Source organism: Pan paniscus, chromosome 13, assembly GCF_029289425.2.
Source record: "Pan paniscus chromosome 13, NHGRI_mPanPan1-v2.0_pri, whole genome shotgun sequence".
Classification (NCBI taxonomy): Eukaryota; Metazoa; Chordata; class Mammalia; order Primates; family Hominidae; genus Pan; species Pan paniscus.
The window spans coordinates 40,706,465-40,728,956 of record NC_073262.2 but is presented as its reverse complement, the minus strand read 5'-3'; the positions used below and the strand labels follow the sequence as shown (position 1 = coordinate 40,728,956).

General features: G+C 43.7%; 1 protein-coding gene across 3 annotated transcripts in view; it reads left to right on the top strand.

Moving 5' to 3' along the window:
* Nucleotides 1–22,492, top strand: part of MGAT5 (alpha-1,6-mannosylglycoprotein 6-beta-N-acetylglucosaminyltransferase) — a 330,207-nt gene that overhangs the window by 65,017 nt on the left and 242,698 nt on the right. The window contains exon 2 of one of the 3 annotated variants that reach the window (XM_063595173.1): nt 4,557–4,701. The exons of the other annotated variants lie outside the window; for them this stretch is intronic. The gene's annotated coding sequence lies outside the window, so the exon portion shown is untranslated. The remainder of the gene's footprint in view (nt 1–4,556; nt 4,702–22,492) is intronic. 3 annotated transcript variants of the gene reach the window in all.

The following is a 22,492-nucleotide window of genomic DNA, read 5'->3' as shown; positions in this document are numbered from 1 at the left end:
CTGTATGTTGCATATCTTGTTTCATTTCTGCAGTAATTTTGATGTAAGTGCTTAACTGATTCAGGTACTGGGCCCCTAGATTCATATCAGTGATATTTTTTTCAGTTCCCAGAAAAAGAAATTAAAAAACAGAATAGAGCTTTCCCAATTTTAAGACCATCTTTCCCTAACCTGCTCAATTTTTGGGCAATTGCTTATCTGCCAGTGAGTACCAACGAGTGGCAAAATGAATAACCAAGGAAAAATCCAGACCTTGTAGGGAAGAGGAGAGATGGAATGTTTGCTGCATTCTTTGGAGATGCAGAGGCTGCTGTCCACAGCATGGTTCTGTTTCCCCGAGTCCAATTGCTCCTGGTTCAGAAGAAGAGAATCCATGTTGCAGGATCGCCTGGTGTTCTGCTGAGAGCCTGTGATATTTGGGTTCTGCTGTCCTCATGAGGATGAGGAACTGTAGATTATGAATAGAGGCACCTGTGTGGGGCTTGGGGCTCGGGGCTCACATAGCATGACTTACTGTTTGCAACTTGAGGGAAAGAAAGCAAGAGAGAAGACTGATCCCAAATTGTCAGAAGACAGATTCCTCAATCCTGCCTGTCTCCCCAAATGGGAAAGAGCAGTTCAATGTGGAAGGGTCCAGTTAAAGCCCAGTTATGATTTCAGCCTAGAATGTGTCGGCCTTTTGTGTAGTGAGAGTTACTCTGGATGGAACACACTGTGCTCTCCTAGTGATGGGGGAGATTTTGCCCAATCTAATGGGCAGAGAGGAGGTGTGTAAAGACTGAGCAGCCAGAGGGGATAGTCAAGGAAAAAAGAGCCCTGGAGTCATTTCTTTTTTTTTTTTTACTTGGAATTTCTGCCCACCCATTTACTGGCAAAGAGGATTTGAGATGTCAGTGCCACTTACCTGAGATTTAGAGAAATTCATCAATTAAGGAGTACTTGTTGGCCTTTTTGCATACATGTTGGGTTGTCAAATGATTTTGTAGGGAGTCCATGTCTTCTTAGGGTCAGAATCGGAGCACGTTAATTGGAGCAGTTGGCTGAGTCTGATGGATGATCTTGCCTTCTGGGCTTAGCAGGTGACAGGATGTGAACCAGGTGTGCCTTGTCCCTGCCAGCTGGTGTGGATAGCATGGATGCCCAGGATTGTGGATCGTGACTTTACTCTGTATAACCGAGTCAGTGATGGCATCATCAAAGTCATTCATTCCTTCATTTGACATGCATTGATTGAGGTCCTACTCTGCACTCAGAATTGTTGTAGCCACTGGAGGTACAGTGATGAATAAAGGCAGAGGAAGAAACAGGTAAATCTGATGTCAGGTGGAGATTCAGGCTGTGAAGAAAAACCAAGTAGGGCAGGAGATAGTGCCGCGTGGGGAGCTATTCTAGGTTGGGTGGTCCAGGAGGCTGCTTGAAGGAGTGATGTTTGAGCAGAGTGCCAAGGCAGTATCCAAGGTGAAGAAAGTTCCGTGAGGAAGAGAGGGTACCTGCAGGGGCCTTGAGGCAGGAACAAACTTGACCTAGCTTGAGGGCCATGTGGGTGGAGTAAAGGGAGCCAGGGGCTGAGTGTGGAGGGCAAGTAGTGCCCGTATATGGAAAGCCTTGCTGGGCAGGGCTCAGAATTTGGGTTCCATCATGATTATGATGGACGTGTGTGAAGAATTTTGAGCAGGAGGAGGTCCTGAGTTGATTGGATTTGTTTTTACAAGGATCATTCCGCTTGCATGGAGAATTGTCTGTAAGGGGCAAGAATAGAAGCAGATATCAGCTAGGAAGGTATGACAATCTTCCAGTGGAAGTGATAGTGACATGGACTCAGGTGAGGGGAGGGAGGTAATGATAAGGGGTTGGATGTATCCGTTGAGAATGAATTGGCCCCTCTCTGACTTTATCTCCTGCTACCTTCCCTATGATTTATTTCACTCCAGCCACACACGTTGTCTTTTACTTCCCCCAGATCTTTACTTGCTCTGTTTCTTTGAACTCTTACCATTTCTTGAAGTTATACACACATGTGCATGTACATGCACACACGTATGTTTGCCCATTCCTTCTTTGTCTCTCCTTCTGGCATGTAAGTGTCATGAGGGCAGGCAGGGACTTTGTCAACTTTGTTGCTATGTCCCGAGTGTCTAGAATGTTGCTGCAGGCAGCAAATGTTCAAAATATTGATTGGATAAGTGAATGAAATTGAAAGGCCACCCACTGATCTCATTATATAATTTTTATTTGAAAAATTTTCACCGTGACTGCCTGAGGTTTTAATTGCTACACTAAACACGCTGAAAACTTCAAACTGTATTATCAATTTAATAAAAATGAAGAAGTATTGAACACTTTAAGTAATAGGGAAAAATAAGGGAGAGGAGGTTTGTGTCAGCCGTGGAGAGATTCCGCCTGTGGTGAAGGAGACGGTGCTGAAAAGGAAGAACTTTGAACCTCTTCATTTATTGCAGTGAAATTTGTCACTTTTATTCACATCCAGTACCATCTAGCTGCTAATTTGTGTTTTTGTTGGAAAAGACTTTCAGGGAAATAGTTAACCTCCCTCAGTGCTGTGTTCTCAAAATTAGTTTTCCTGAGCTGCAGTCAAAGCTGGATAATTTTGCCATCAAAAAGCACACATTCTTCCCTAAGGAAATCGGCATGAGGCCATTCTGAGGATGGAGAATGGGAGCAAGTGAGGATAGAGAGTAGTGGCTGTCCAAGGGCCCTCAAGGGTAGGCAGCCATAAGGCACAGCTTTTCCTGTAGACTTGTGGCTAAGGGACAGCCTCTAGGGATGGAGGAGCTTTTTCTTTGAATCCTGACCCCTCTGCCATGTGGCCTTGCACAAGTCCCTTAACCACTTTATGCCTCAGTGCTCTCATCTGCAAAGTGGGAATGATACAGTACCTATCCTATGAGGTTGCTGTGATGATTGAGTTAATACATGTGGAAGGTCTTAGAACCATGTCTGGGGTAGTAAGTACTGAAAACATTTTAGCTGTTACTAAAAGGAAGAAGATTGTTGGTCATTAACAGTTGGCATAAATATTGGCAGGTAAAAGTTGTGTTATTTGGACCTGAGTGTTGAACTGGTGTGTAGCACTTGAATTAACTGGAAAAAGGAGGTGGTGGGGGTGTGTTCTGACACCTCCTAGTATACTACAATATAATTCTATTGTAACCACCCAGAGTTAGTGCAGACCCCATCAGTTAAAGGGTATGGTTCCCAACAAGGCTGTTCCCACTTCAGATGCCCACTGTAAGTGGGACTTCCAGGCCATTCACCCTTTTGACTGACTGGTTACAATCCAAGGGGTTCCCATGGCCTTCTTAGGTTTGATAATCTACTAGAATGAATCTCAGAACTCAGGAAAGCACTATATTTTCAACTATGGTTTTATTATAAAGGGTCTAAGTGAAGGTCAGTCAAATGAAGAGACACATGGGCTGATGTCTGGGAGGGTCGCGAATGCAGAGCTCCTGTGTCTTGTCCTTTGGAACTAGGGTGTGTCACCTGCCTGGCACGTTGATGTGTTTACCAACCAAAAAGCTCCAGTGAGCCTGGTGTCCAGTTTCTATTGGGGTTTCGTTACATAGGCAGGATTGATTGAGTACAACCACGTGGTCAATGATTCAATTTCCAGTCCCCTCCTTTCCCCTCTCTGGATTGGGCTGGCTTAGAGCCCTGATCCTCTAATTGCATGGTTGGTTTTTCTGGTGACCAGACTCCAGCCTGAGTCATCTCATCTTAGTGTAAACTCAGGTGTGATCCAAGGGGTTTATCAAAAATAAATACACTCCTACTACAGCAGGTAGTCCAAGGATTTTGAACCCTCCCTCTTCCCAACCAGGGGCAAAGGCCAGTCAGATTCTTTACTGTACAATAGGGAGATTATATGTGAGATAGCAAAATACAAGATGGTGGCCTGGGAAGGGCTTCTTGGGAGAAGTGGGCCCAGCTCTTTTCTCATGTTGGTGCTGCTGCTCTAATCCAATGTCAGGTTGGGTTTCTGGTTATGCAATAACATATGACTAACCTCATGGCTCTAGTTTTGTTTTGTTTTGTTTTGTTTTGTTTTTAAGACAGAGTCTCGCTCTGTTGCCAGGCTGAAGTGCAATGGCGTGATCTTGGCTCACTGCAACCTCTGCCTCCTGGGTTCAAGCGATTCTCCTGCCTCAGCCTCCCGAGTAGCTGGGACTACAGGTGCCTGCCAGCATGCCCAGCTAATTTTTATATTTTTACTAGAAACAGGTTTTCACCATGTTGGCCAGGATGGTCTCCATCTCCTGACCTCCTGATCCACCCACCTCGGCCTCCCAAAGTGCTGGGATTACAGGCATGAGACACTGTGCTTGGCCTCTTTTCCTTTTCTTTAGAATAACTTTATTTAGTCTCATGGCAATTAAGTTGTCTTCTGGAATTTTATGGTGACCTTTTACTAAATATACCACAAATACTGCTTTTCTGAATTTGAGTCTTTGGAGAATGTGGTTTTAAAACTTTTCTGTGACATTCTTTGGGAATCCACTGAGTTGCTGGTTATAAGCTATCTCTCTGGCTTTCAGATATGCCCTTCTGAATAACATATGCACCCCAACTTTGGATGGACATGGGGTGCTGGCTTGTGGATGGGCAGGCTGTCTTTCTGCTTTATGCATCTGAAGTTCTTGGCCACTGAAGACTTGCAATCTGGTGATGGGCAGGCTTGTGGTAAGATTTTTTTGTGGTCTTCCCTGCTATCTCAGTTATTAGTGAACAGTCACCTGATTTTCCCATGTTTGATTTTTGTAGCAAGTGTGGTTTCTGTAGTTCATTTCTTTGATTTGCTGTTTTTCTCTTGCTACTGCAGACTTCTCACTTTCATGAATTTCACAGTACATGTTTGTCCCTGCAATTAAAGATTGAATGTTCCTGGGAGTATTTTCATTTTATCTGAAGAGTTTGTAGTCCCAGCTCCCTTCCCCACCACCCAACCCCACAACAACAAAAATTGTGTAGACTAGCATTACTCCAAAGGACTTGATGAGGATTTGATTGGAGCCCAAGTGGCTGGAGCACCCTAACTAGTTACAAAGCTCAAAGGAGGCCCTTTGTTTTCAAATCTCCTCTCCTTTGTTTTTATTTTTTTCAGACAGCCTCTCTTTGCCCAGGCTGGAGTGCCGTGGCATGATCCATGGAACACTGCAGCCTCAACCTCCCCAGGCTCAGGTGATCCTCCCACCTCAGCCTCCCGAGTAGCTGGGACTACAGGTGCATGCCACCATGGCTGGCTAATTTATGTATTTTTTAAATAGAGATGGGGTTTTGCCATGTTGCCCAGGCTGGTCTTGAGCTCCTGTGCTCAAGTGATCTGCCCGTCTCGGCCTCCCAGAGTGCTGGGATTACAAGTGTGAGCCAGTGCACCCAGTCAGCTATTTAAAAAAATTTTTTTAGAGACAGAATCTTGCCAAGTTGCCCAGGCTGGTCTCCAATTCCTGGGCTCAGCCCATCCCCCTGCTTTGGAACATTTCATGTTCCCAAGCCGAAACTGTGTCCCTCCCCGCCAGTCCCTGGCACCGTCTGTTCTTTTTCTGTATTATGTGCCTGGCACATAGTACGCACCCAGTACCTGTTGTGATTGTGATTTTTATTAGTAATAGTTGGTTGTACCTAATTGGCATATGCTGTTTTAAAGTGACAATAAAACGTACACGACAGACTTTGAGGGCATGGGGTATTGTCATGGTTTGAATGTGTCCTCCAAAGTTCATGTGTTGGAAACATCCCAGTGCAATACTGTTTACAGGTGAGAACTTTAAGAGGTGATTAAGTCATGCAGACTCAACCCTCCTGAATAGATGAATGAGGTTATCGCGGGAGCGCGTTCCTGATGAAAGGGTGGGTTCGCCCCCTCCCCCTACCCCCCCACACCAGCAGGTTCCAGATGGAAGGGTGGGTTCGCGCCGTCTTTCGCCTCCTCCTCCTCCTCCTTGCGGGAGCGGGTTCCTGATGGGAGGGTGGGTTAGCGCCCTCCTCCTTCTGGCGCGAGTGGGTTTCTCATGGGAGGGTGGGTTCGCGCCCTCTTCCTTCTCGCGCGAGCGGGTTCCTGATGGGAGGGTGGGTTCTCGCCCTCCTCCTCCTTCTCTTTCTCCTGGCGTGAGCGGGTTCCTGATGGGTGGGTGGGTTCGCGCCCTCCCCCTGCCGCTCGCGCCGGTTCCTGATGGGTGGGTGGGTTCGCGCCCTTCTCCTCCTGCTCGCGCCAGCGGCTTCCTGATGGGTGGGTGAGTTCACGCCCTCTTTCTCCTGCTCGCGCCTGCGGCTTCCTGATGGAAGGGTGGGTTCGTGCCCTTCTTCTCCTGCTCGCGCCAGCGGGTTCCTGATGGTAGGGTGGGTTCGCGCCCTCCTCCTCGCGTGAGCGGGTTCCTGATTGAAGGGTGGGTTCGCGCCTTCCTCCTCCTCCTGGCGCGAGCGGGTTCCTGATGGAAGGGTGGGTTTGCGCCCTCCTCGCGCGAGCGGGTTCCTGATGGAAGGGTGGGTTTGCGCCCTCCTCGCGCGAGCGGGTTCCTGATGGAAGGGTGGGTTCGCGCCCTCCTCGCGCTAGTGGGTTCCTGATGAAAAGGTGGGTTCGCTCATTTTTTCTTCTGCTTGCGCGAGCGGGTTCCTGATGAAAGAGTGGGTTTGGCTCCCTTCTTTTCTCTTCCTCCTCCTTTTCTCTTCCTCCTCCCATGAGTGTGCTCTTGCATCGTGGAGTGACTTGGCAAGAATGCCCTCAAATGCAGGCCCCTTGAACTTGGGCTTTCGCAGCCTCCAGACCTGCAAGAAATAAATCTCTGTTCTTTACTTGTCTCAGGTATTCTGTCATAGCAGCACAAATTGGAATGAAACAGGTATGTAGGCATCCTTATATCTTGCTAGCTATATCTTGCTAGTTTTGGGGATGTAAATCAGTACAATTTTACTGAAAGAAACATGGGATATCACTGCTACACAAGCCTAAAAATCCTCGTATTATTGTATCAGATAATTCCTTTGCTCTAAGGAAATATACAGGGGTATGATATACAAATGTAGGAGTGAAAGACCATTGCATTACTTTTTAAAATTTATTTTTATTTTTATTTTTATTACTTTTTTAAATAGAAAAATTGAACAAATTAAATGCCTAGTACTGTGGGATTATTTAAGTAAAACATGCAATTACCACTTAGCTTTTAAATTGTGGTAAAATATTTATCATGGGAAAATGTTTAAAATCTGTTGTGATATAAAAGGCTGTAAGAAAGCAAGCATAAATATAAGTGTATTTTTGTGATATATGTGTATGGATGATATACCATATATGGGAATATATATGGAACATACTAAAATTTTACCATCTGTAGGGAGTGGAATGATGAATGATGTTTAAAAAATTTTTTCTTTGTGGTTTTCCAGTATTTAATAATTTTTTTGTGATTGAGCAAGTATTTTGGTCTATTAGAAAAAAACAGTAATTTCACTTGGAAAAGTGATATTTTGATTGGCTCTGTGAGGTTACTTTATTTTTATTTTTATTTTTTAGTTTTTATTTTTTTTTTGAGACAAGGTCTCGCTATGTTACCCAGGCTAGAGTACAGTGATGCAGTCATGACTCACTGCAGCCTTGAATTCCCAGATTCAAGCAATTCTCCTACCTCAGCCTCCCAAGCAGCTGGGACTACAGGGACATGCCAACATGCCTAGCTACTTTATTTTGTAGAGATGGGGTCTCCCTGTGTTGCATGGGCTCATCTTAAACTCTCGGACTTAAGCAGTCCTCCCACTTCAGCCTCCTGAATATCTGGGATTATAGACATGTACCACATCCAGCTGTTACATGAGGTTAAAAGAGAATGATCCCCAGGGGGAGAACCTGGCAAAATGGGCCTGTTTATAGGGGTCCCCACCACCCAGTGGCTAGCTGGCTCTTCACACAGCAGCTGCCCTTGTGCCCAGGCGGTGGTGGACATGCCCCCTAAGCCCTCCTTCCTAGCCCTCTTGGGAGTCCCAACCTGAATGTGAGTGAGCCCCTCTGAGTTTTTTGACATCAGAGGATACAGGGCAATCTCCCCTCTCTTACATACCCCAAATCTTTGTGTGTGTGTGTGTGTGTGTGTGTGTGTGTGTGTGTGTGTGTGTTTTGACAAGTTTCTAGCCCAGGCCCTGTGGGGTTTGCTGGGAGAGTGTTTTAATCAATCGCGATGAAAGTTGGCTTCTGCTAGATCCCATTTTTGGATCCCATTTTCCAGGCTTGTTAAATCTTCCTGGCACGCCTAACTCAAGACATTTATGTCCTTGTACTTTTGTGCATAAAATCTTAGAACGAGTAAAAATAAACTTGCCTGCTGCTCAGAATTGACCCTGAGCGATATATCTTCCGCTGGACACTGGTGCCAGATGGTATTGCACCTCCTACTGGGTTAATGAACAGGCATTTGCCGAAAACCTTGAATTGCTCTTGAATCATTCCATGCACTTTCAATACAAAACTCTGCCAGTGGCAATTTGCATTTGTTTCTTTTTCTCTCCATCTTTCTATTTTAGGAAGGAGAAAGAGGTGACTTTCTGGAATAATTTCCTGTGAATGAATTGAATTAGTTTTATTGCTAGTATTGTTATAAATCTGTATCCCTAAATAACTATGTTGTGCCAACTTGGGGGCACAGAGTAAATTTCTTCTCGGAGCTATCTGCAATGATGGCTTTAAAATACACTTCAACTTCTGCATTAGGTGGTGCAGGATGCTTATATATTAGTTTGTGGGGGTGGGGGCAGAAAAAATGGTCCTTGTGGCTTTAATACTACTGCTGTTACAGTTTTCCACATGTATTCTTGATCCTGTATTCTTACTACAACCTTGGACAGTTACAAGGGGGCGGAGGGTGGAATATTACCTCTAAGTCTACTTATTAGTCAGTATCTTGAAGATGAGATACGTCTGTGTGCTTTTCAGTAATAATAAGTGTTTGAATCAATCTAATCTTTTGCTCACACTCTAGGAAACAGATGATAGGGGGTGTTTAGAGTCCTTGAGTTTTGGTCCTGCTAGCGTGCATTCTCTCCCTCCCCCGGGAGGTCTAGATACTTCAAGGTAGATATAGAGAGTACTGTCTTGCTTCTGTCATTGAACCAGATTGTGAAATAATGCCCCCTTCACCAGGACTTTGGAGAGACAGGAGTGTTCTCCAAATCTGCCCTCACTTCATGTACTGTTCAAGGCCCTGGTGGAATATCTTCCATGAGCATTTGCTCCCCTTCTTGATATTATTTGGTATTTTGTGGTTCAGGTGGTTCATGTTGCTGTAAGAACCTCACTTCTGGAAGCTGATAATGCAGTTGAAGTTGGGTGCTCTTTTACTAATATCTAGTCTTTTCTCTGTAGTCTGAGTGGATTGTTCAGACTTAAAAGGTCCAGCAGCATTTTATTTGTGACTGGCTGTGAAAGTCACATACCTATTTTATTTTTATGGCCTCTGATCTCAAATATCCCCCAGAACACAGTCGGCATCCATATAATGCATAGTGGAGGTTGTTAACCTCCAGGACTGAAACACCATTTGGAATATTCCTGTGAACAGTTTGGATTCCTTCAGGTTCCTAAACCAATGGCTCATTTCTCACCCACCTAAGAGGGTGACTTGAATCTGAATTAGCAGGTACTGTGTTAGACTTCAAACCTTATTAGTCATAAACAAATTTAATACCCCTTTACATTTTTAACTCAGAAAAAAGATTCAAGTGTGAATTTTCTGTTTCTAGACAAAGATTTATCTTCTCAAAAGTTCTGAAATCGCCTTTCAGTTTTAGTCTAGGCATTCTGTTGAACAATTCTTATGTTTTTATCTGCTTAAGTTGGAGTATACTTTCCTAGAATTATCCTAGAAATGATAAGAAAGATCTAAACCTTTAAATTCTGGAGTCTGAAATATCCCATAATACCCTGTTTTTATCTCCCATATCGGCTGCAGCAGGTGGTTTCATAATTTATGTACGTAGGTTTCCGTTTGCTTCACTAAGCTACTTGTGGATGAGTGTCCTTTGGCCTTACTCATTTTTTAATTCCTAGTACCTACTGCATTAAGTGAATCTCATTGTAAAGTTCACCTAGAGCCTTTTTAACGTCTGTAATCTTTTCTGTGTTTGATGTCTGGTGTGCGTGAGCCTGTGTTTTAGGAAGAACTTGGAAAAACTTCTTAATGGCTGGGTAATCTCATTTTCCGTAGTGGATTTTATTTGTGACAATTGTATTAAGAAATGGACTTTATTCTGTGTGCTGTGCTGGAGAATGTACTGGAAGACCAGGGGGGTCTAGGCTTTGCAGTGCCTATAACTGGCTTGTGATCTCCAGCAAGTCACTTAATATATCTGAGTGTCTAGAACAAATGGTCTAGAAAACCCCATTCCAAAAATTCCAGGGTAAAAAGTCAGGATGATCCTCATGAAACTAAAAGCAACTTTTTCCCCAACATATTATTCAAGGTGTAGTTCCCTGGAGGCTCCTCTGTAGCACTCTGGACATGGTGCTCTTCGGAAGTTGAATTTGCTCATTGCCTCTGTTGTTTCTTAACCATTAGTTAGACATTTAGTCTCTATGCCAAGCTGTAAACAAGTTAGCAGAAGTGGAAATTTTTGTGGAGCATAGAATTAATTGGTTTGGATATGCCTGTGCTTGGGAATTTACCTATTGTTGGTGTTTGAAAGTATATTTTTCCCCTTTCTTTGAAACGATTTTAGGCCGTTGCTTCTGGTACTCAAGTACCAGTATGGAGGGTCTGAATGTGTGGTATATGGCCTTTTTTTTCAGATCTTAAGGCTTAAAAAAAAAAAAAAACTATGGATCCAAGGGAGCTTTTTAAAACACTCTTTAAAATACATGTTTGGTTTTCTATTTAATGTAGGATTCATTTTCAAAGCAAAGTGATCATTTAAAAATATGACAGCCCAGATTTGTTAATGAGCTAGCAAATTGTTGCTGTTAAGTGCAAAATTGTTTTCCCATAAGGTTCAACTCCTAATGATAGTTGATGCTTGTAAGTGACATGGATCTTTAGCTCCGCTTTTATAGTTTAGAGCAAGCTTGTCCAGACTGCGGGCCACCTGTGGCCCAGGACGGCTTTGAATGCGGCCCAACACAAATTTGTAAAGTTTCTTAAAAAATGGAATTTTTTTTAGCTCATCAGGTTTCCTTACTGTTAGTGTATTTTATGTGTGGCCCAAGACAGTTCTTCTAGTGTGGCCCTTTGGTGAAGCCAAAACATTGGCTGCCCCTGGTTTAAAGGCTATGTCTCCTATCTCATATTTTAATAGGCTAAGTTGTACTAGTTTAACAGGAATATGTGTGTTTGATTTACAAGGGGATTTCCTAAAGTTGTGGCCTCTGCCTTTGAATTTTCAACTACTTTAAAAAATACTCTAAGGACAACCTTAACACAGTTCAATGATTTCTTAATTAGTTCATCAAATATTTATTGAGTTTTTACTGTGCCAGGTACTGGGATGTATGTGGTGGATGGTATGGGGGGTGGTCAGGGATACAAAGATGAAAAACTACTTCTGCTTTTAGGAACTCTGCAGATTGGTGGGTTAGCAGGTATGTATGCCCCAATATACTTCAGTCAATATTTCAAAGTCTTCCAAGCCCTTAGGAGTTGGAACATTTTTACGTTTGAACTTGACCGTGATGTTGTGGAATTTTCTAGCTCAGGAAGGGCCTTCTAGGCAGGAGAAACAGCATTAGCATTACGAGGTGATGCTAGACCTGTTCCAGAAATTGAGTAATTTATATGAGAGAGTCTGGTAGAAAATTCAATTCAAAAGGTCGGTTGAGACATTGAGTGACTGGAAAAGCAAAGCTTGTATTTTCAGGTGGATCTAGCACTTAAAAATTGGGATTTGAGATTAAAGAGAGATTTCTTGAACCTCCTGGTATAACTTGCTATCCTTTGGAGTCAAAGACGATAATGTCGGCCATCTTGTTAGGCTAAGGAGGAAAAGGAAAGTATGAAGGATTTGCTTCTTGATCAGTAGTTCTTGTCATGTTCCATGTAGGACGGAAAATCTTTGTATTAAGGAACATGTTCAGCTGCTGTAACAGAAACCTCAAACAATACTGATTTAAACAAGACAGTTTAGTTTCCTTTTACTTTAAAGTCAGCTAGAATGGCATTTCTGCCTGCTAAAGTTATAGGGGGCTGGGCTCCTTCCTTCTGGTTGCCCTGCCACCCCCAGAGTTGCTGTTCTTTGTATGCCCTGAAATAAAGGAGAAAAAAAGGGTAGGAGGAAGGGCAAGGAAGAATGATAACCCAGAGGTTGGGTAGATTTTTTTCTACTCCTGTTCCACTTGGCAAAATATAATCACTCTGCCACTCAGCTGCAAGAGATAATTATACTCTGTAGTGAGATACTCTGCAAAATTCCTGCTCCTATGGAAGAAAGGGAGAATAGCTTTGGGGGAGCAATAAGGATCCAGTATATCCCATTTGGGCCTTGTCATCTGTACCAGAAGCTACTGGTAACTAGAAATGAATTTTTAAGCCTGTATAGCCAAGAAGGGTAGCAATAGTCCTTCTTCTTCTGATTCTTCATATTGAAAAATGAAACTGATTTTATAAGCTGTGTCTGCCTCTGCTAGCTCAGTGAGCCTGTTCACCAGCCCTCAGTTGCCCTCCCTGAACTTTGCCATCATAGGCAACCCATGTGCACTGTGGAAGGTGCACTTTCCTTGCTGTCAAGCTCTGTGTAGCTCTGAAGATCACCAGCATTCTGATCCAGTGTTCTTCAGACTACCAAGCAGCTTCAGAATTACCAAGCAAGGAGCAGGAAGTTGGCTGGGAGATGCCTTTTACCCTTGAGTCTAGCTGGGTGTGTGAGGCTTGGCTGTTTTGGCCCATCTGGTCTCCATCCAAGGTGGCTGAGTTAAGATCTTTTGGGCATTGTGCTACAAAGCAGCTTGTCAAGCTGGAATTCCGTTGGTGTAGGGGAGCATAGTCAACCTACTCTGTCCATGTTCCTTATGGCAGCTGCCCCCAAACCTGCCTAGTGGTCAAAACTACCTGGAGAAGACTAATGGGTTCCTATGATATATTGTAGTGGATCAAGTAGTGCACGTTCTCAGGGAGGTACCCAGGACTGGACTTTTAAGCAAACACCTTCTCAGGTCTGATCATGGGCCCACTTTGGGAACCACTGCTTTGCATTCTTCATCTTACTACTTATAACTTTTGGTAACTGCATCATGTTTCCCTTCCTTTGAGGGGTTTATATTACAGCTTAACTTGTAAATGTTAGGTATTTAGTTGTTTCTGACACTCAGCAAGTATAAAAGAGGCCAAAGTTTATTTTTTGAATGAATGGTATTTGTGTGTTGTTACATAGTTCCCTTGAAATGTATTCTTGTGGCACATTGTCTTAAAACATTTTAGTTAACAGAAGGTAAAAATTAGCACACCAGGAAATGCTGCATTTCCATTTTAGAAAAACTAAATGCTTCCATATTTTCCAGAGTTGATGATAGATTTGAAAGTAAACATTAAACTCCATTCTGGACTTGCTATGTTAAGCCGCTATTTCTTGGGGAAATCTCATGTATATAATTTGACTAAATTCTTGGAGTAACTGTCTTCCCTTCCTTTCTTAATTGCACATCTTTGCCTCTCCTACTCCTCTGAGAAGAGGGCAGTGTGTTTTCCTGTTCCGTGATGTGACTCAGAAGCATGTACATATATCTCAGAAGACAGCCTCCCGGGATGGAACTGAAGTCTCGGAGGGAGTCCTGGCAGAGGGTGCAAGCTTTGGGACCAGCTGTGGACTGAAAGCTGTTCTTTGTGTCACCTGTGGACTCTCAGTTCTCTGGTGGAGGCTGAAATTTTAGGGCTGGCTGCTGGCTGCGACCGTATTTTGCTTGCCTGCTCCTTTTTTTTTTTCTTCTAAAAACAGTGGCCTGAACCTCCTTCCACTATTTGTTCTGTGAGGATGGAGCATTAAATCCCTGCTTAGAAAACAGTGATCTTTGCCTTGTTCTATCGGCTGGTCCAACAGCTCTCTGTCAGTATTCCATGATTTTTTTCTCTGACTTTTGGATGACTCGAATACTCATTTTGTGGGTTTATTCTCCTAGTTGTTTAGAATCACTTGCTTTTTCTTTGTTTCCTTTATTATTTGTACCTTCAACTGTGGGAAGCTTACTGAAAAGTGTTTTGCTTGGGAAATGCTCCCCCTGCATATGGCTACTATCCATTGTTGCTCATGAGTTCTGTTGGAGTTTGAGGGAAGCAGATACTGATTGGTGCTCTGTATGTGGAGGTTGTGCTGGCAAGAATGAACATGCTTCTTGCCTGCAAGAAGCTTCAGTGGTCCAGTGAAAAAATAAAACCCACAAACAGTCTTAAAATCATTGATTAGAGGTACAATTTTGGTAAACACCTGAGAATTTTTCTCTGTCTCAGGTAAAGGATGTCATGTTGAAATGAGGAATTAATTACGTGCAGATAGTAAGTCTTTTATTTGGCAATGAGGACTATTTTAGCTGGTGTCCCTGCCTCCCTACCCCGTCCCCCAATCCCCCCATTCCCCCACCCCCCAAGGCTGAGAAAGTCACAGCTTTTGGGAAGTATTCCAGAAATATCTGACTGACTGACCTTGGTAAGGACACCATAGTGGTCACGCTTGAGGGGGTTAAACAGATTTTCTGCCAAGGGAATATAGCCTCTAGCCTGAATACTTCAGACAGGGATGTCTGCAAGTCCCCTGACTGACATCTTCCTTCATTTGTAGATTCTTCTGGAAATTTCTCTCATGTCTGCAGTGATGCTGCCTTCACAGGGGCACAGCTGTTCTTCCTGGCTAATGGCAGTTGTTGCCAATTAATGGTGTTACAAGTCTCTTTTTCTTCTTTTCTCTGTTGAGCCTCTCTTTGTCCTTCACTCCCTAAATGTAATCAGAGAAACCCTATTTGGTGTAGACTGAGTGTCTTTCTATATAACCTCTATTAGCATTAGCCTTTCTCCATTTATTCACTCATTCAAGGAATAGTTGAGCACTCAGTGTGCCGTAAACTCTGTTTTAATCACGAAGTATGGAGTGAGCAAAACAGATGAGTTCTCTGCTTCTGTGGAGCCTATGTTCTGGTAAACGAAATAAACAGGATTTGCTGGGCATGGTGGCTCAAGTCTGTGATCCTAGCGTCTTGGGAGGCCAAGATGGAAGGATCGTTTGAGGACAGGCATTCAAGACCACCCTGGGCAACATGGTGACACTCCGTCTCTACAAAAATAAAAATAAAAAAAATTAGCCCAGTGTTGTGGTATGCACCTGTAGTCCCAGCTATTCAGAAGGCTGAGGCAGGAGGATTGCTTGGTCTTGCTCTGTCTCCTGATTGCTATGTGACACGATCATAGCTCACTGCAGCCTTGAACTCCTGGGCTCAAGCCATCTTCCTGCCTCAGCCTCCTGAGTAGCTGGGACTACAGGTGTGTGCCACTACTCCCTGCTTGTCTTGTGTTTAATCATTCAAATACCTTTATTAAGGATGCCCTCTGTGCTTGATCTTACTTCGGGGGCTATTTCCTAAAAATATAATCTGGAGAGGCTGTGGTCTTTGCCCTCTGGAGGGCCGCTTTGGTTTAGTTGAGACAGGTTGGGCTGTGAACCAATAGCTATAGTCGAGTGTTAAATAAGGCAAAAGTAGGTCCAGGGGTTTGTAGGAGCAGGAAGAACTATCTTTTGTTCTCTTTGAGCTGGTGGACTGGAGTATGGGGTTGGGATATTGTAATCCTCTTATGCTTTGGCCATAATAAATTATTTTTCTGTATCTTTTCTATTTAAAAAGCCTTTTTCTTTTCATACTGTTTTACATTAGGGAACCAGTAGATGGGAGGGAAGATGGGATAATGGGGGTGTGGGGAGTGAGTAATTAGATTCCCCTTCAGCAGTCTCAGAAAAGAAGTCAGCATCTTCCACAGCACCGGGTCAGCTTGTGATGGTTCCAGACAGGGTGAAACAATTTTTATGATTTGTCTTCAGATCCTTTTCTCCTTTCACCTTCGGGGTGACCTGTGCTTGTCAGATCCTCCACGGCAGTTGTTATTGTCAAGTGAGGTAACAGTGGAACAATGCTAATGAGAAGGCAGAATGGTTGTCCAGGGTGGCCTTGGTGGCCGCCAGGCGCCAGCACCTTTATCAGCTCTGACATGCTGCTCAGAAGGCCAGCTCTCTGGGCCGAGCACTGCTTTTTTTTTTTTTTTTTTTTTTTTTAATTGAGAGGAGTGACTATCCCTCCAAAAGCTGCTGATTAGCACTCTGGCTTGAAAGGCTCCATGCTAAAATGTAGTTTGCTACAAAGATGCCAGGGTTTGGTATGGTCACTAAATTATTTTCCCTTCTCTGATAATTGGCTGGTTGATACTAATGAAGAGATGCAACTATTTTCATTATATTATTATTGAATACCCTTGAAACCACCCACCCCAAGAACTTGGACTTATCAGTAACTCACATCTATCTATGACATCCTCTCTTCTTCCATCCTCTGCCTCCTGACCCAGCAGCCACTATTCAAAACTTCATTTTCTTGTTCAGCTTCTCTGTCTTTTGCCGACTGCTATGGTCTGAATGTTTGTGTCCCTCCAAAATTCATATGTTAAAATCTAATCCCCAACCTGATAGTGTTAAGAGGTGTGGGGCCTTTCAGGCCTCTGATTAAATCAGAGGGAGGAGCCCTTGTGAATGGGGTTCATGCCCTTATAAAAGAAGCTGCAGGGAGTTTGTTTGCTCCTTCTGCCATTTGAGTACACAGCTAGAAGTGGCATCTATGAAGCAGACAGTAGGCCCTTACCAGATGCCAAATTTGTTGGCGCCTTGATCTTGGATGTTCCAGCCTCCAGAGCTGTGAGCAGTAAATTGCTGTTGTTCATAAATTGCCCAGTCTAAAGTGTTTTGTTTTACTAGGCTGAACAGACTAAGGCACTGGCCCAGGGTTTAGCATTCAGAAGTGTTGCCCCAGGCATCAGCCTCTGGCTGCCAGCCTCTACAGCCCAGCTCACTTTGTGGGGATGGGTGGGGTAGGAATGTCCTTAGGGACTTGTAAGATAAGCAGTGTCTTAAGAGCATGTTTTAGCCAGGATCTTTTTAAAGACATTCTTTAATCCTATACGGCCAATTGTCTCCTTTTAACAACTATTTTCTAATGCTATCTTTACCATGTAGAATGCAAGTCACAGATAATGTAACCCAACAACAAACACAATTCTCCCCCCAAAAATCAATGCAATTTCCTAACTGTAATGTGAAAGGAAAAAAAAAGGAAAGTCATGCGGAGTCAAACAGGCATTTCATCATGTAAATGCGTGGGCCCACCTGTCCTAAGACAAAATGAAATAGCCAGATCCTTGCACCTGTTGGCAAAATCACCTATAAATGCAACATCTCCAAATACAGGATTGATTTGGTGACTCATATTACAGGAGTGGCTCTATCATCAATAATATAACTTTTTTTATGGTTAATAACTTGTAAATTTCAGAACAGAAAGTATGTTCTTAGCTCATTATACATGGTAGTTGTATTCTGGGACAATTTTAAATGTGTTAAAACTATGCAAAAATTAGATTATCCCCATAGGTTTTCCTGACCAGTGGGGTCTTAGTGTGCACAGAAGGTCAGAAACCCCTGGGTGCTCATTTATAATGCAGATTTTAGTCCCATCCTTGAGATTCAGCAAGTGTGAGGTAGGGCTTTGGAATCTGCATTTTTAACGAGCACCCCAGGTTATCCCAGTGCAGTTAGTGGGTCCAAGGATAAGTGGTTTTTCACTTAAGCTAAGGATCAGTCACAGGATGACTAATCAGATTTTTGGTGAGGCTTGTAAGGAACATTTCTAGTGCCATTGATTTTTACATTAAATGTTTTTTTTTCCCCAAAAGCTTAGGTGATGGGACATTCTGAAATCCTAGCACTCCCTAGGGTTTTCTAAGGCATGAGGGTGTGCGGAGGCTGAATGGAAGAGAGGACGGGGCTGATCGGGACTCCATACACAGCTCCTTGCTGCTTGTGACCTTGGGCAAGTCACTCCACCAGAGCCATGTTGTGACGCTTGGGGGCCCAAGACTGGGTTTAGTAGACCTCTTCCTCCATTTAAAATAAAAAATTATATTTTCATGACTGTGTCCAGGATGAATTGTATTCATTTTTTCCTTCTGACTTTAAAAGAAAGAAAATTCTCATGGGCCCCTAAAAGTTTGGTGGGCCTTTAGGCACTTGTTTAAGTTGGCCTCACACCTCTCTGGACATTCATTTCTTCACCTGAAAAATGTGATGGTAGCTACTTTGCAGGTATGTTGTGGGGATATGATCTGATGGGAGTAATTCCCTCTGAGTACTTACTACCTGGCACAAGCTAGGAGTTATCATACATGGGCGAAGAGAAAGCATTCCATTTAACAGTGACCCTTTGTACAGGTACTTACAAAAGGATCAGATCTGTCTAATAACTGTAATTTTTCTTAATTAACCATGCTGTTTACATGGAGATTCTTTTCCCTCCTAATCTTCATTCTTATTCATGCTAGCGCTCATTTCATGCATCCTGGTGATTCCCACCATCTGTAGGGTTTGACAGCTCTCCCACCCTTTGGGAGGATGGTGCAGTCACATATTCATCTATTAAAGGAGAATGAATGGAGATGCACTGGGCCTTACTGCTGTTGGATTTCTTAATCTCAGTACGAGAAATTCTAATTTCTGCCTAAGTCCCTGTTCTGTACTGTGCCCCTTTCTTCCTTGGCTAATGAAATTAAGTCTCAAGTTGAATTGAGAGACTCAAAAGAAAACTTGGTAGTTAGCAAGTGGTGTGATGTCCTGGGGTTAAGTGAGGGCGTTGGCTAGCCAGAACTATGATGGAGCAGAAACAAGATGTCATGGAAGGTAAGAGAGCTGGCCAGTTGGTAGAGGGGAGAATTGGGCACATAAAAAGAAAAAACAGATGCTGGGAGAGGGAGTGAGAATGAAGGGCAGTACCCCAGGAAGGAGATTTTGGTCTCTTTCCTGTAGGAACCCAGGAAATCACTATTCCTTAAAACCAAGGAGATTGACTAACACTGTACCTTTTTAAGAGGACTTGATATTGCTCTTCAATTGTAAAACCATTCAGTCAGCTTGTGAACAGGTATCTCTCTGGGGATACTATGGGAAAAGCCCTGCCCTCAGTGAGCATGTAGTTTGCTGGAGGGGAGTCACACTCCATAGACAAACAATTAAGACTGCTTCAGGTCTTCCAAAGTGTTCTGAAAAGACAAAGTCAGGCAGGAAGAAAGGGTGGTGAGTGGTTGCTTTTGGTAGGCTAGGGTGATAACTGAAAAGTTGCAGGTGAGGCTTCAGGGAAGGAAAGGATGATAATACATAGACCTGCAGGAAGAGTGTTTACAGCAGAAGGAGCAGCAAGTGCAACGGCCATGGGTCAGGAACAAGCCTCGGCATGTTCAGGAGAGGACAGAAGGCCAGAGTTGTGTGCATGGCATGTGAGTAAGAAAGAGAGTAGGAGAGAGGTCAAGGGGTAGGCAGTGGCCAGACCATGTAGGTAATGGTCCAGTTTGGAGTTTGCTTGTAGCCAGAAGCCCCTGATAATTTTATACCTGTGAGTGACATCCTCTGACATTTACACTTCAGAAAGATGGCTTTTAGCCCTGTGGAGGGTGGGGCTAGAGCAGGCAGGAAGACGAGCTAGGAGCCTATTGCTATAATGTGGGTGGGAGGTGAGGGTAGCTTGGAATGAGATTGAAATAGTGGAGATAGTGAAAATAGATTTGGGGTACATTTTGGAGGCAGAGCTGGTAGATACTGATGGATTAAATATGAGGGGTGGGAAGGAGTGAAGAGAACGTACACATGAGGGCTTAAGGGTCTTACTGGAGCAGCCAGAGTGGGAGATGCTGTTTGCTGAGCTGCTTTGTGCGTCTGTCAGAAAGCAGCGGCTCTGTTTCGGGCCTGCTAAGCTGGGGATGCATGCTAAACACTGAAGTGGAGCTCATGAGTGGCACATGGATGTTTGGATCTGGACCTTGTTCAGTTGAGGGGTCAAGGATAGATACATGAATTTGAGAGCCTCCACTTACAGTTAGCATTTGCAATCGTGGGACAGGGTACACTTGCTGAGGGAGAGAATACGGATAGAGAAGAGATTTGAGGACAGAGCCCAGGGGTGTCCCAACAAGGTGAGTTCTGGGAGAGAAGTCAGCTGGGGAATTGCTGCAGTGTCCTGAAGGCAGATCAATGAGAAGGAGCAGTTCTATAAATAGAAATCCCTGCAGAGATGTTAGAAAACCAGCATTACAGCATGCCAAGAGATAGAATAGTGATTAATAACTGCTTAAAAGTGTATGTTCTGCCACTGGAATGCTAGGAAAGCTACCCAAAAAGGCTGTTCCTAATTGAGGAATATGGTTCTTAAATGTTTACATTGCCTTATATTTGTGATAGGGATTATTGGCTTTGTGAGCAAAGCTCTTTGACATTTGTGGATGGAGTGTACTCATTTATTGAGAGGAATTTTCTGAAATGAATGTCAGTTCCTTTTTTCCCCTAAGCTTTGCTTTGAATTACTATACAGTTTACTTAAGAAACCTGTGATCAGCGAGAGGAAAGAGAAGTGATTTCTGAAGCTTCTAATGACCACTTCCTGCTGAGTCTTAGCATTCTATCATGTCAAGTATGCTAATGGGAGAAGGAGCAGCATCTCTGGATACAAAGGATCCCCAGGATGCTGATGTGAATAGTAGGGGTGAGCTAGCTCTGTCCTCATGCCCAGACCTTGTCCTGATCTGTAGCACACATTTGAGAGACAGGAGCTGTATTAATTGCCTATTGCTGCTGTAACAAATTATTACACTTAGTGGCTTAAAAGAACATGTTTATTTTATGGTTCTGGAGGTAAGAAATCTGAAACGGCTCTGTAGTAGGCTAACACCCTCCAGGTGTTAGGCTGTAACTCCTGAAACATGTGGATTTAGCCTTATGTGGAATAAGGGTCTTTGCAGATGTGATTAAGCGCCTTGAGATAGGGCAATTATCATGGATTGTCAAGATGGGCCCTAAATGCCACCTCAAATGTTCTCCTCACAGAGATGCAGAGGAGGATTACTCAGAAGAGAAGGCAGTGTGACCACAGAAGTAGGAATTAGCATGCTGTGGCCACAAGCCAAAAAATACATGCAGCCACCAGAAGCTGGAAGAGGCAAGGAACCGACTGTCCCTAGAGCCTCTGGAGGGAGCACGGCCCTGTCCTGCCTACCCCTTCGCTTCTACCCAGTGATACCGATTTCAGACATCTGGAGTCTGGAACTGTGAGAGAAGAGTTTTCTGTTGTTTTAAGCCACTAAGTATAGGTAATTATTAATGACAATTTGTTATAGCAGCAATAGGGAACCAATACAGAGTCTCACTGGGCTAATCCAGTGTCAGCAGGACTGTGTTCCTTTCAGGAGGCTCTTAGAATCTGTTTTCTTGACTCTTCCAGCTTCTAGAGCCTGTCCACATTCCTTCACTCATGGCTTCTTATGTCTTCAAGCCAGTCTTTGACACTTTTTAGATAGTGATTCTTCTGCTTCCCTCTTCCGCATTTAAGGACCCTGTGATTGCATTAGACCCACCTTGATAATTATCTTAAGGTCAGCTGATTAGCTACCTTAACTCCATCTGCATCCTTAATTGCCCTTTGCCATGTAAGGTGTAACATGCTCAGATTCTGGGGCTATGACAGAGACATCTTTAGGAGCTGTTATTTTGCCTTAAAAAGGAGGCAATTATTTAAGTATATAAGGTGAATAGTTAGGTCTTTCTCTCCAGGAAACCCAACTTGTCATTCAGCGGTTACCATGCATGGGTATCTTCTTCCAATTGCCTGAGCCAGCCAGACTTTGATGTTTGAGCATTCAGATTGGGCTTTATTTCTCAAGGCATGTGGCAAACCTCACAATGACACTGAAAGGTTAAAAAAAAGAAAAGAAAAATACAGTTGCTTACCAGAGATACTGATCGTTTACTTCTGCTAGGATCAGAAGAGATTTTAAGAGCTTAGCGGCAAATCCTGACCTTGGAAAGCCCTGCCTTACCGGGGGTCTTGTGCAGAGGTGTTATTGAGATCAGACACCAGGTTGCAGTGATATGTATCATTTGTGCTCTTGCCATCTACCGCCCCCTGCCTGCCACCAAGCCAACCTCAGGAGGTCTTTGCCCAGAGGCTTGGCAAGATGACTTTCCACAACTCAGGGAGGTTTTAAGGAGAGGGATTAGCATTGACTCTGATGCCTTGTTGGTTTGTGTGTCATAACTTAAAGGTCCATGCTTCTCAGCTGGCCAGTGGTCACACCTGATTGGAAGGTGAAAAGACTTTGCGTTCTACTTCCAAAGGTTTTCACATTTGTCACACTGTCCTAACCCTATCAGCTTTGTTGCTATCATTGTAGTGAGGCCTGCCTAGGGATGATAAGTGAAGGATCCCCAAGGACACATTAAG